Below are 14,189 nucleotides of genomic sequence, written 5' to 3' on the forward strand. Positions count from 1 at the left end.
TGCATTTTTTTGGAATGCCTATCTGAGTATTTCTCCTTCGATAAGTCCCTCTATCTAATGATTTGCACATTTTAAAGGATATTTTGCTATGGGTATTGCCATATTTCTCTCCAGGAACACCAATTTGTACTCCTTTCATAGTAAAGGAAAGCCAAAAGACAAGTGTTTTCAAAAATAATCTGACTAGTTTGTAAATGTCCGTTTATTTTTCTGCCTTTATTTGTGGAATGTAAGCTCCTGGGAGATAGGGAGAATGCCTAGTTGCTATTACGTCCCTAGCACCTAGCACATGCTAGGAATAACCCTGAGTATTCCTAGTATTTATAATTTTATATGTTTGCATTTAAGAGGCACCAAATCGGCTATGCTTCAGGCCCTATATAACCTGGAATTCTCCTACTAACACTCCCTATATGCCAGATACTGGACTATGCATTTTATGAATATGATTTTATTTAATCCTCAGACAATCTTATGAAGTTACTGTAATTGGTATTCCCAAGCTATAAATGAGTTGACCGAGGCTCAGAAAAGTAATTTGCCCGGGGTCACATGGGTGTGGGTCTGGAATGTGAACCAAGGCAGCTGACCTCCAGAGCCCATGCTCTTTTCACCACTTTCATTTCTTTTAAATTGCACAGATATGAATCCGTGTGTTGCAGTAGTCATGGGCCAAATAGCCAACTTCTTTCCAGTTGTCTATTGTTTCATAGCCAATCACCCCAAAACCTAGTTTCTTAAATAAAGACCATTCTGTTCTCTCTCACAGTGTCTGTGGGTGAGAGTTGGGGATGGACCTGGGAGTTTCTGGCTCTGGGTCTCTCCCAAGGTTGCAGTCTAGATCAGTGGCTAGATCTACAACCACAGTGGGCTAATGCCACTGGCATCTGTCTTTCTCTCTATGCTCATGAGGCCACTCCCCATGGTCTCTCTGCTTGGGCTAGTTGTGCTTCCTCACAGCATGACAGCTTCAGGAATCAGACAATTTACAGGGCGGTTGAAGACATTTTGAGTGAGTGTTCCAGCAAACCAGGTGGAAGACTGACCCAGCCTCAGCAGTGACAAAGGGCCACTTCTGCTATATTCCATTGGTCAGAACACTCACAAAACACTATAATTTCCAGGGAGCCATTAGCCCCCCTTCTCGAGGGGTGGAGTGTCAAAGTCGCATCATAAGAACACGTGGGCTGGCACATCTTGTTAAATACAATCTGCCACATTCCTAAAATTTTCTTCATCCTGTAAACTATGCTTTAACACTCATACTTCATCCATAGCTGCTAATGTGTGTGCTGACTCATTCTTTTTTTTCTTTTTTATTTCTTTTCAGTGTTTCAGAATTCATTGTTTATGCACCACACCCAGCGCTCCATGCAATACATGCCCTCCATAATACCCACCACCACCAGGCTCATCAAATACCCCACATCCCCTCCAAAACCCTCAGTTTGTTTCTCGAGTCCACAGTCTCTCATGGTTTGTCTCTTCCTCCGATTTTCCCCAGCTCACTTTTTCTCTCCATCTCCCAGTGTCCTCCATGTTATTCTTTATGCTCCACAAGTAAGGGAAACCATATGATACTTGACTCTCTCTGCTTGACTTATTTCACTCAGCATTATCTCTTCCAGTCCCGTCAATGTTGATACAAAAGTTGGGTATTCATCCTTTCTGATGGAGGCATAATACTCCATTGTATATATGGACCATATTTTCTTTATCCATTCGTCCATTGAAGGGCATCTTGGTTCTTTCCACAGTTTGGCGACTGTGGACATTGCTGCTATGAACATTGGGGTGGAGATGGCCCTTCTTTTCACTACATCTGTATCTTTGGGGTAAATACCCAATAGTACAATTGTTGTGTGCTGACTCATTCTTGCTTCCCAGCAATCCATCATTCTGACTGATCAAACATACTTATAAAATGGTACATCAGAAGGGGATATTTATAGGAGGAGGTACAGTCTATGGCTCGGGGACATTGAGCCTGGGACCCTGGCCTCAATGTCCATGATATTTATTTATTTAGTTAGTTATTTTATCATTATTTTTTAATGTCCAGGATTTTAAATCTGTCTCCTGAATTCTGACTAAATGTCAATACACCCTTCTCCTGTTTCTAAGAAAATTAGCCTTCTTGCAAAACTGCTTTTTATTATATCCATGAATTAGATTCAATGTTGCTGACTGTTCCAATGCTGTGGTTTCTGTATGGGGTCACAGATACCCAGTCAAGTGCTTGCCTTCAGCAGCAGGCCAGCAATAAAGGGCTGGGAGCAGAAGGGCAAAGGCAACCTTGACCTCCTCCCCAAGCAGTGATGTCCTTCCCATGGCAGTGGCCTATCCCTTTTTTGGCTACAATTCCATTTTGTTCACAACGTGGTTTTAGGAAGACGTCTGGAGGACCAAGTAGTGACAAGTGGAGGTTTCAATCCTATTTACTTCTTCGCTGCAGGTAAAGAAGATAAAGGTCCCTGGAAGAAAAACCAGTTTGGAGTGATTAAGTCACTCCTTCATGGCCTTGGGGACGTATGGTTTCTTACTGTTTGTTTGTTTTATCAAGCTTGTCATTGATTTTAAACTAGTGGAGTCCAAGGACACTGTCTTTCCAGATAGGTTAGTGACTTCGATTGATAAGTCACCTCTGCTTCTCTATGCTAAATGGTCCCACGGGACCTGAAGGAGTCTGAAACAGTTCCAGCGCCTGAACTATTAGGCTCAGCAGTGCAGAGTGGCTCAGGCACTGGGCCATTTTACCTGAGTGTGATCATGACTTTGAAGGGAACTGGCAATGGACATCTCCCCCAGTGGGTACAGAGTGCCCATGGTATAGCTAGAGAGAAAAGCATTTCAGCTCCAAGCCAAACCGTGAAATCCAGAAGGATCGTTAAGTCAGGGATTCCCTTCCACGCTCATTGGATCTGATGCTTAGAATGAAGATTTGGTTGTGTTTTGAACTGCAGTTCTTCTGGCCCAGACTCCCCTTGGGTAATTGTCGGGGGCAGGGGGTGGAGTCTGAATGGGCATTTTATTTTTAGGGCACTTACCCTCAGCTTTAACACGCTGCCATTAGTTTTAAGTCGTTAACTTTTGTGACATCGTCTGAATGTTCTAAGGCAGAGGAGAAAGGTCCTGCCTTCCCCTTGAGAATTCTCTGTTGATAACTCAAACCATCCCACTACCTCACTAGACACCTGAGCGCTCCAAATTCCTTCTCTTACAACATTGCCAGAGGGGATTCTGCACCACAAGGACCTAGGGAACCTGTTCCTGGCTTCCTTTCATTTCTCTGTATTTGCAACCAGTGTTGCCTAATCTCCCCTAGACTTCCTCCTCTCCTGAGACAGCCATTGCGCAGGCAGGCAAGGCCAGAGCTGTGACTTGTCGTGCAGGGCGCATCACGCAGGGGCACAGTCGGATGTCTGGGCTCTAGCTCCTCCCTGGGGGTGTGTCTTTTTTGCACCTGGTAATTGGAGAGTTTGTTGCATCTCCAAGCCTGGGGGAGGGGGTTTGTGGAGTGTGGCTATTCTTATTTGAATTAATCCATAGCAACCCACAAGTCATATGGTCTAGACGTACTGAATTACTGATAAACACCGTCCATACCACGATTTCACCGCTCACCTTGGAGCGTTAGAGTGCACAGCGGCAGCATGGTGTCAAACTCAAGAGAGGAAGCATTGTGTCATTCCTGCTCATTTGTCTGAGATTTCACATATTAGCCTTTTATGAATGACAAAGGAGTTAATTTCATGTGATGCAAAGTTCTTAATTTGTCAGTGTGAGAAGCTGAGTTCTTCAGGGTCTTTGTGAATCCACAGCCTAAGCCGACTGCAACACACAGCTGCACTATTTCCATGTAATGGGATACCCTGAATAACTCCCTATCGATCCTGATGGTCACTTCCGCAGGGAGAGAGACTAGTATCTAAACCACCAAGTAAGAATAAAGTTCCGAGATGAAGCTCAGAACTGAGTGGAGGATCACTAGCTTGTTCCCTGCACAGCTGATCACTCGGGCTCCCTGGATCCAGTGATGTGCGAGGTCATTTAATTCAGTCTCGCATTGTAGGACATTCCAGAAGTTCTAACTGTTCCTGTGCCTGGAAAGGGTGCGTTTGGAAGCCGGAAGACTCACGGAAGCATTTGGTTATGGGGAGAGTTAGAGGCCGCTCGATGATACCTCTCTATTTTTGTGTGTGTAGGTAGAAATGAAGCCCTAAATTATAGGAATAAGAAACCTTAAAGTGACCTTACTTACACACGTGTACGAGACCGGCAGCCAGGCAAGTTTTACCAGCAAGTGATGATGTGGTGATAGTCTTCGAAAATGTTAAGGAAAAGTTTCCATCCAACACAAAGGCTACTTCATTTGTGAATTAAAGGTGAATTGGGGGTTAAGTATTCTTTTGCCACTTCTTAGACTGGACAAGTAAAAATGAAGTGCTAAAATCATTGAAAATGTCTAATGATTTACTATAAGAGCCAGTGTGAATGCATGCATTAATAAATCTTACTCCAGCCATATTTCCTATCTGAGCTATGCCAGTCTGCTTTTTAAACCTGAATTTTAAAAAAATTTTTTAAGAGCTATCTTTTCAAAATTTGCTTATATAACATTCAGTTAATAGAATGCATATTTATTTTTTTAAAGTAATGTCATTGCCAGGAGCCTACTTCTTTCCCTTTGACAGTAAAACAGAGTGCTTATCTTCATATTTTCATAATGAAAGCTCCCCAAGCTCAGGCTACTCTGGCAGATTTACAACCTTTGAGCAGGAGAGCTGACAGGCATTTTAATATGAAAGGAGATATGATGTCTTTAATGTGCAGTGGTGTCACTTCTAACAAGGGGGAAGCAGCTCTCTGCAGTGCAGTCACCATAACAAAGCTGACCCGGCTACTGCATAAAAGACCTTCGAACCTAGACAAAGGTCACAAAAGGAGGAAAAGAAGGGCTGCTCCTGACTTGGGTTTGGGGGGCGGGTCAGGGCAAGGTGATGGCCACAAGCCTAGGGAGGGTGTGTGCATTAGCCCGGCAAGTGGAAACCAGGCACCATCGAGGCTGGGCTGACCTTGAGAACGGAAAAGGTGAGGAATGCTTCTGATGGGTCCTGATAAGCCTCCCAAGAGTGTTCAGAGGAACATGGGATTGCCTGTTGACCATCTTCTTTCTCTTCTCTCTCCTGCCCTGAATGGGTCTCAGAACTTGAAGGTGATACTGACAGCGACGTTGTCATTAGCAGGGGGCTGATTCCTGTGCCTGCACAAATGGCAGTAAGCAGATGCTAGAAACTTGTGCTCTTTTATTAAAGGTTTGGTATTTTGTGTAGAAAATGCTGGTTCTCGGTTTGAGGGGAGCTTTAAGTTCCCACCCACTCCCTGAAGGAACGCAGAGAGTTTTTTATCAAATAAGCAAGGAACTGCTGTGTTGCTAGATCTCGTGGACCAGGGAAATGTGGGAAAGGGCCTCCTGACTTTCCCACAAAGCCCAAAGCCTCATTCCCAGCATCAGGGAATGAGACTGGTTCCTGCTTCTCCACAAAACCCTAAATACTCAAAAGCTGGGTAGGCTCTCGCTGTTCAAACAAACTTTGATTCGTGAAGCAGAATTTCTGGAAGTGTGAGGGTTAACTCAAGAACTTAGAAGATTTTGCCAGCTCAGAGGATAGCCAAGCATTTAAAATTTGCCAGCGCAATTAAATGTACTTCTCTTTAATTAAATGTAGGCACATTCAGCCATCTACACACTCAAAATTAAGTATCAGAGATTTATGGTATAAAGGAGCCAAACAGCAAAGGCAAGGGTCAGAATTGACCAATATCACAAAGGACTGTAATTTTAAAAAATATGTTATTATCTAATTAATTTTACTGCAGTGAAACAGTAGCTAGGAGCTTGAATGGCCAGTCCTGGGCTGTGTTCTGTACCTGTCATTTACAAGTTAAAGGATTTGGAAAAGATTCCTGCTTTCTTTATGCTTCAGTCTCACTGTATGTGAAATGGGAATAATCATTTTACTTATGTTACATGATTGCTGTAAAAATTAATTGAACTAATCAATGAAAACCATTTACCACCATGTTGAAAGCTTGCCTAAGCCCTCAATAAATGACAGCTCCTATCACTATTACTATTATTATTAAAAACAGATAGAACTCCTGGGTGGCTCAGTTGGTTAAGCACCTGCCTTCAGCTCAGGTCATAATCCTGGAGTCCCAGGATCGAGTCCCGCATTGGGCTCCCTACTCAGCAGGCAGTCTGCTTCTCCTTCTCCCCTCTCAAGTTCTTTGTCACTCTCTCTCTCTCAAATAAAAAAATAAAATCTTTTAAAAAGATAAAAATCTATATTAGTCACATGTCTTATATTAAAATCTCATTTGTAATACTTCAGAATATGTAAAATGACCTTATGTATACAGTTTCTGATGGAAATTACTTTTTTTTCATGGTTGCTGAAAGGATCATACTCTAAGCTCTAAAAGATGACATGTGACCATAAGAGTACGGGCAGGTCATTCTTGCCTAATGAAGTTGACCAAAAAATAGGCATGAAGCTGTATTCATTACTACCCCTCATTCTCACCTTCCCACCCCCATGCTGTCCTAACTCAATGGCTCTCAAATTGTGATGTGGCACAAGAAAATTAGGAGAGTGGATTATTAACGCAAAACTTTGGGTTTGGTAAATTTGGCTAGAAGCCTAGGCATATGTGATTTTTAATGGCTAGCCTGCTGATTCTGATGCAGGTGGTACATAAAAGACCCTCCTAGCCCACTGGAGAATGATACCCTACTTCCCATTTGTCAAGGACAAGAGGATGGAACTTTGGAAGAATACGCAATTTCCCTCTTCTTTTTTGGTAAGACTTAGATTGCCTCTTGCTCAGGAGTTTACCTTTAGATCTAAGGGATAGAACTGGGCTGAGTGAGAGCTAAGAGAAAGTAGACAAGGCATAGTTCCTAGGCCATCTCCTTCCTCTATTCTGAGGGAAAGAGGTGAAGTGTTTCTTGTTTATTGGAGTAGGAGAGGAAATAAAGATATGGTTGGAAACTTGGCACAATATTCTAGACTGTGCATATGGCTGGAGCATCTTCTGTTGTTGTCTCTTAGGTTCTAAGTATGACAATATGCGGGTGGGTTTTCAGAATCAGTGGAGTTGTGGGAACCAAACAATAGCCTTGGAACATAGACAGCAAGGTCATAGCCTACTGCAGGAGCTCTTCAGCTTAGACCAACGCTCACTCCAGCAGAGGACAAGACCCTACTGGGTCACATACCACATTACCTTTCCTGACTTATAAGCTCCATTTTCTGTTTTCCGTTATCTGTGCATGGTTGGTACACACACATACAGCAAGAGTGTTGCAATATTACAAGGCATAGTAGGCCATTTTATTAGTAAAATATTGAATAAAAACTTTTATAAGATAATATTACAATACTAATTTTGTCCATATGTGATGAGCAAAACAAAGTCTTGACCTCTGGTTTCTGATCTAGTGTGTAAGGAGCTTTGAAGTCATCACACCTATCCACAATGCAAGGAAAAAGCTGAACAAGCTGAAGAGGAATCAACAACCATTCTCAGATCCTTCAGAGAATTGAGGTTACAGGGTATACCTCTGTCCCCAAAGTTGAAGAGACAGACAGGTGGATACAGAGAATCACAGCTTACCAGAGCAGAAACCTCTGTGGGAGCAAGTGCTGGGGTCAGGAAGCCTAAACTGTAATTAATTAGCAAATTAATTACAAGTTAGTTACAAATGCTAGGGTGGGGAGCTGTCTTAGGAGGCCTCCACACTTTTGTGCATTTCATCTCCAAGGAGATCTGCTAAGTTCTTAGGGTGAAGATCAGAGAAAAATCCCTTTGTACTTCAAACAGAGGAATGGCAAATGTAGCCATTTTGCAACAGTCCAGAGCTCTTTGTTCTCCTTAATAAGGCCTATCCTCAAGGAGACTATTTGACAAGAACCTAACAACATGGGATTTACAAGAGCCTGATAGACTGGGGGAAGAGAAATACCCAACTCCAGCCCTTTCTAGCCTTCCTATATCACTTAAGAGGGAGGGAAAAAAAACCTGAGAAGCATTTGTGAAGGTCACAGCACAGGGACGTGAGCTCACTAAAATACTAGGACCTAATCATAGAACTAATGGCTGGAGACGAGAACCTCATTAAACACTGCCATCAGGTCCTCTGGCTTTTAGGGCATGACTTCAGTTGGTTTCTAGATGCCCTAAGTCTACTATTTCCTTTTAGCAAGGCCTCAACTGCCTCAAAAGCAGCCACACCTACACCACACTTGTTGCCCCTTCCTTACCTCACATCTTACCAACACAGCAATAGGTCTTCCATGTAATAACAGGGGATTGCAACTGAAATAATGGTACATCTCAGCTTTATTTAAGAAGAAATTTCTAGGGAAACCCAACAACAAGAGGGGGGACAAAAATAAGACCACCAGAGGAAATGTTAGCCTCTGACACCTCCAGCTACAGCAAGCAATAAACATATTCTAAGTCCTAGCCAGATAAACACAAAACTTTATACTAAAGGAACATTTACCTAATTCTCTTTATCCAATACATCATGTCCTCATGTGAACAAAAAATTGTAAGGCAAGAGTCACACCTTGAAGAGATAAAGCAAGCATAAGGTCCACACTCAGATATGGCAGACTTTGGAATTATCAGACCAGGAATTTAGAACAAGAATGATTAGTATGCTAAGATCTCTAATGGAAAAAGTGGGGAACGATGAGAAATGTAAGGAGAGGGATGGAAATTCTAAGAAAGAATGGAAAGGAAATGTTACAAATAAAAAAACGTTGTAACAGACAGAAAGAATGCTTAGTGATAGACTGGACACAGCCAAGGAAAGAATCAGTGAACTTGAAGATATTTAAGTAAAACCTAAAACTGAAGCCCAGATGGGACAGCGCATTGTTGCATTTCCTAGTTTTGTGGAACCCTCACTGTTCTCTCTGAACCAGGACCCCACTTTCTTGGAACCAGGACCTCTAATCCAGTAGAAGCTAAGTTTGCAGTGTGGGGCTGCTCCTGTATCAATCATCTCCTCTCACCCTGTTGAAGAAGAAGAAATTCTCATTCTAGGGCTATGGGATGGCTGAACACATGACACCCAGGGCTGGACAGGTGAGACTAACAGCAGGTTGTCAGTCACATGGACTGGGAGCCTGCAGAGAAGGACACCGAACTCCATGTGGGACCACATGGGGGCTCTGCTTGGAAACAGAGGGAATGACTATGGGCTACAGGAAGTCAAACTGTGAATCATGCCCAAGTCCCTTTTTCCCTCAGCTGATTGTAGCTCATATCCCTGGGAGAGTTAAGGGAGAGCCATTGGTACAACAGAGGTAGGTGACATAAGATCTCAGCTATCTATAATAATTTGGGGGGACCTTCTACATCAACCAGAGCCTGGTCCCAAATATACCATTTTCATCAGGTAGTGAATCTTATGACTCATGAATCTGATGATACTGAGCTCATGGACACATATCTCCAAGAGAAATAGCTGCCCCCAAAATCCAGAGAGGACAGAAGTGTGCAGTACCGCCTAGTGGTAGGAGGTACAGAGGACAACTTTTTTTTTTTTTCCTTTAGAGGGGATGGTTCTGGTATGCTTTAGGCAACTTGACTCCTAAAACCTTCATCAACGTGGAGACCTGGAATTTCTGTGGAATTAACCTGCCACCTTCCGGCATGCATGTGACTTATGAGGTACCTAGGGCTTGTGCAATCTCCTACCGATTATGTTTCATTAGCATGATCGTACTGATATTATGGACCAGCATAATGTTCGATGCAATGTAAAGGTAGTCATTGTCCATGTGATGTATGTTTTGACAGAGAGGAAGAGAGCTGACATAGCTGACATAGCTCTTAAATAAGACTCAAAGATGCCACTTGCCACTGTTGGGAGAGGAAACCCGCCATGGTCCCCAAATACACCTGCACATTGTTTCCGGATGTGTCAAGAACACAAGCCCCTGATAAGTCTATACCCAGCCATTTCTCAGGGCTATGATTACAGTGAGCAACCTTGAGGGATGAGGCAATAACATCTCCCAAGCAGAGGAGGCCTACAATAAAAAGCAGCAGACTTCCCAAGATCAGTTTTGCTTTCTTATAAGGCAACCAACTAAGTGAATAGGCATCCAACTCTGTCCATTTGTGTCATCTCCTTCTCTGCCCACACTGGGGGACTTAGGGGACATGGGGAGCCAATGCAAATGAATATAAAATTTTGGCTACTGCTTTCTCAATGAGTAGTAAAGTCCTTTGTGTCTGATCCAGGCGTTGCATGTTTTCTGCTAACATCCATAAAACTGTGGCCAGCCAAATTTTTTAGCTTGCAAATAGTATAAAACCTCAGACCCTACATGGTTCTTAACAGCCACATAAAGGCCAGCTGCTTCCTTTATTCCCTGCTAATAGCTATGGAGAGAAAATCTTTGCTAAATCAAGAGTTATATCTCAAGTGTTAGAGGCTCGGTGACTATAGTAAAGACACCACATTTGGCACAATAGCTGTGCCTAAGTCTATCCTTTGGTTAAGCTGGTAGTGGTTCACCATCATGCTCTATGATCCCTCTAATTTTTACAGAAGCCAGGGAGTTGAATTAAAGATGATATTATGGGAACCCCTCCATCTTTGATTTTGGATGATGATGTTAATCTCTAATTCTTCAAGGATCATGTTATTACTCCTGCAATTGGCAAGAGACATGAGAATTTCAGGAGCTTCCATGTGGCCAGTGGTTCTCAATCAGTAGTGACTTCTGCCCTCCTCAGGAACATTTGACAATGTCTGAAAAGACACTTTTGGTCATTGGAACAAGAAGGTGTTCCTGGCATCCAGTAGGGTTGGTGGTGGCAGGAATGTTATTAAACATCCTACAAAACCCAGAAAAGCCCGCATAGTGAAGAATGGTCTAGCTCAAAATGTGTGCTGAGGTTCCACAGCCCTGCACTTAGCTCATCCTACCACAGCGATCCTTACTTTACAGGATGGGTAGTCAAATTCAGGGTGCTGCCAGAATCCAAGCACATCTGTCTTGATCATGCATTTGAGAACCAGGGAAATAATCACAAAGTGGGTACCCAAATCCACTGATCTCACCATTACATGGACCTGGCCTCCATAAGCCTTTGCTCTAACTAGAGGACTGTGCTGGTGTTTCAGAGCTCCTGATACCAGGATCAGCTCGTGCACTGTAAATAATAGTCTTTGAAAAGTCTAGGTTTGACTCTTTCCCTAGTGTACAGTTGCCCTGGTGAATTGCTTCAGTTTTCTCTGGGGAAGGATTAGAGGAATAAGCACTGAATATACTTTCAGTGGCATTGAAGGGTCCTTCCTCAAGGGGATCAGCATCTCCTTTAATCAATGGGTTCTGGGTTTGTTAACGAACTTACATCTGGAAACTCAATGATAGAGTGCAATTTTCCATCATGAAAGACAGTAATAGCCTTCTGCTCAACAGTTCTTGATCTTTTAAATTATTCAAATCAATCATTACCCTAGTCAGTTTCTCACTGCCATAATCCCAGAAAGTAGGCACCCTCATTCATATTAGGGCCTCATAGCTGTTAATGTGAATGAGGTCTCTCTTTCCTTTGGTGGTTAAGGGCTGCCACCCTGTCTTTGACAATCCAGACTCCACTGACCACCATATATAAGAGGGGGCCCAGTTCTATGGTGGCATCTCCCACTGTGAACCTGACATAACAAGGACAGCTCCCACTGAGCTTCCCAAAGATACCAGGACACCATCACAACCACCACCACCATTGGTCTATAACAATCCTTACAGCACCATGAGAGGAGTCCTTCTGGGAAACAGAGTCAAGTGGCAGGTTTTACAGAGTGAATCCATTCTCACACAAACCCCTCCTTTAGACTTCTGACCTCTTGCTCAAAACTATCGTCAAGGAAGTACCAATGTCTCCATTCATTCACTGTAGACCTTCATGATGACTAGACTTGAGGGAGATACTGCAGTGGCATATAAGGACCAGCTCCAGGTGTCCTTGCCAGAACCCTGAATCCTGGGGCACAGGTAAGTGCCCATGTCAATCCACAACCCCCCCATCCAGCCTCTCTCCACCTCCTCCAATCTAATAACCTCAAGATCCACACCCAGAGTGTTTCCACAGTCACTGCCTGCACATTTCGCCAGGTTAAACATTTCCTTTGGCAAGTAGGCTACTTCTTCCCCAGCATGGCTTTTACTTTCCTTTATATTTGCCTAGAGATGGTGAGGGCAGGGCAGACTGGATCTTGAGTAAAACTCAAGAGCAAGCCTTATTTTGGGAGGCACCTACTTCAGGTGAGATCATCGACACTCTGGAGGCAAGGGGTGGAGAGGATGCCATCCAGGAAGATTCAAGCTTGTCTATACAAATATCCTCATCCCAGGTCTCAGTTTCCCACTCTTTCCCTATCAAGGCCCTGACCTTGACCTAGGAGACCTGTTGAAGCTGTACATCAAGTTTCCCTTACAGCTCTGCTACCCTGAACGAAGTGTAAGTGCAATTCTAAGTGCTATGCTTTTCAGTGGCTGGAAATGAGAACATCATCGAACGCTGCCACCAGATCTTCTGGCTTTCAGAGCATGACTTAAGTTGATTTCTAGATGCCCTAAGTCTACTATTTCCTTTTAGCAAGGCCTCAAATGCTTCAAAAACAGCCACATCTACACCACACTTGTTGCCCCTCAGATCAAATGTGGTGGCTCTATGATTTTCCAAAGTCTTGCCCTCTACCTGTGTGTCACTGGGATATACACAGGTGAAACCACAGATAAAAAGAGTTAGCAACTGTGAAGCCACTTCTCAGGGCTACTGTGCCATCTTACTTGCCTGATGGCTTTCAGATAATCAAATCCAAAATCAAGTCCAAAACCCTATTCTGATGGTCTCTTTTCTAGAACATTTCTATACTTTCTTAGTAAATAAAACCTGAGGCAAAGCAGGTGCGCTATGCTTTATTTATTGGTAGTGTAACCCCCAGGGCAGCCAGAGTCAAGAAAAAGGAAAATAAGGCGGTGCAGGAGGGGCAGCAAATACAAGGTGGTCAGTTACTGAGCTTGCCACGGTTTCATAGGAAAACACAGCCAATCGCTTGATCATGTGAGAAGAATCCACACAAACTGTTAGAAAACATCTTCTGAGAACAGCCCATTGAGGGGAGCATTCTATATTTCTACTGCTATGTAACAAACTACCTGAGAACATAGTAGCTTAAAATTACTTCCCCCCACCCCCAGTTCTGTGAGTCAGAAATCGAGGAAGGAATCAGCTGAATGGTTTGTCTGTGATCCATGTGGCATCAGCTGTGATGGCTGGGATAGAAGATCTACTATCAAGATGGCGTCTTCACTCGTCTGTAGCACCCAGTCTGGGATCACTAATAATTGATGCCGGCTCTTGGCTGGGAGCTCGGCTGGGGCTATTGCCATATGGACTCTCCACGGGGCTTGGGCTTCTCTCAGCATCATGGTTCAGAATCCAGAGAGTGCATCCCAAGAAAAATCACCCCAGGAGAACTAAAAGAAGTTGCAAGACTTCTTATGACCTTGCCTCAGAAATCCAACACTGTCACTTCCTTTACACTCTATTGCTCAAGCAAGCACCTAGGGCCAGTGTCGATTCAAGGGAAGGATAAGCTAGATTCTACTTCTCAGTGGAAAAAGTAGCAAAACATTTGCAGCCGTATTTAATCTACAGCAGTCCACAGGCAGGGGGAAAGGGACAGCTAATATAAGATGGTGATTACTGAGATGGCTAGAGTTTCGCAAGAAAACACAGCCCATTGTTTGAGTATTTCAGTCTCCATATAGAATGGGGAAGCCACCTCAGAATAGTCTATTGAGGAGAAGAAAGAAAAATTTATTTGCTAACTCCTCACCCCCATATGGTCTCTTATCTTTCATTGGTCAAAGTTGTCCACATCTGGTGGTAACCCCTTCACTTGGGGTTGTGTCACTTAGTCGGCCTTCCTCCTGGGAAGCTGCTGCAGAAGCCATATTCCATGACCTATGGCATGGCCATTCTGAGTCCCAAAGTAAGTGGGAGGACCCAGAGCCTCCAGACCTGTTTGGTAAAGCTGTTGTAGCTCTTGGCAGTGGCAGGCATGTTGAGTCATTCTAGAATCAGCC

Source organism: Enhydra lutris, unplaced genomic scaffold (genome assembly GCF_002288905.1).
Source record: "Enhydra lutris kenyoni isolate GAN:26980312 unplaced genomic scaffold, ASM228890v2 scaffoldscaffold3, whole genome shotgun sequence".
NCBI classification, from domain to species: domain Eukaryota; kingdom Metazoa; phylum Chordata; class Mammalia; order Carnivora; family Mustelidae; genus Enhydra; species Enhydra lutris.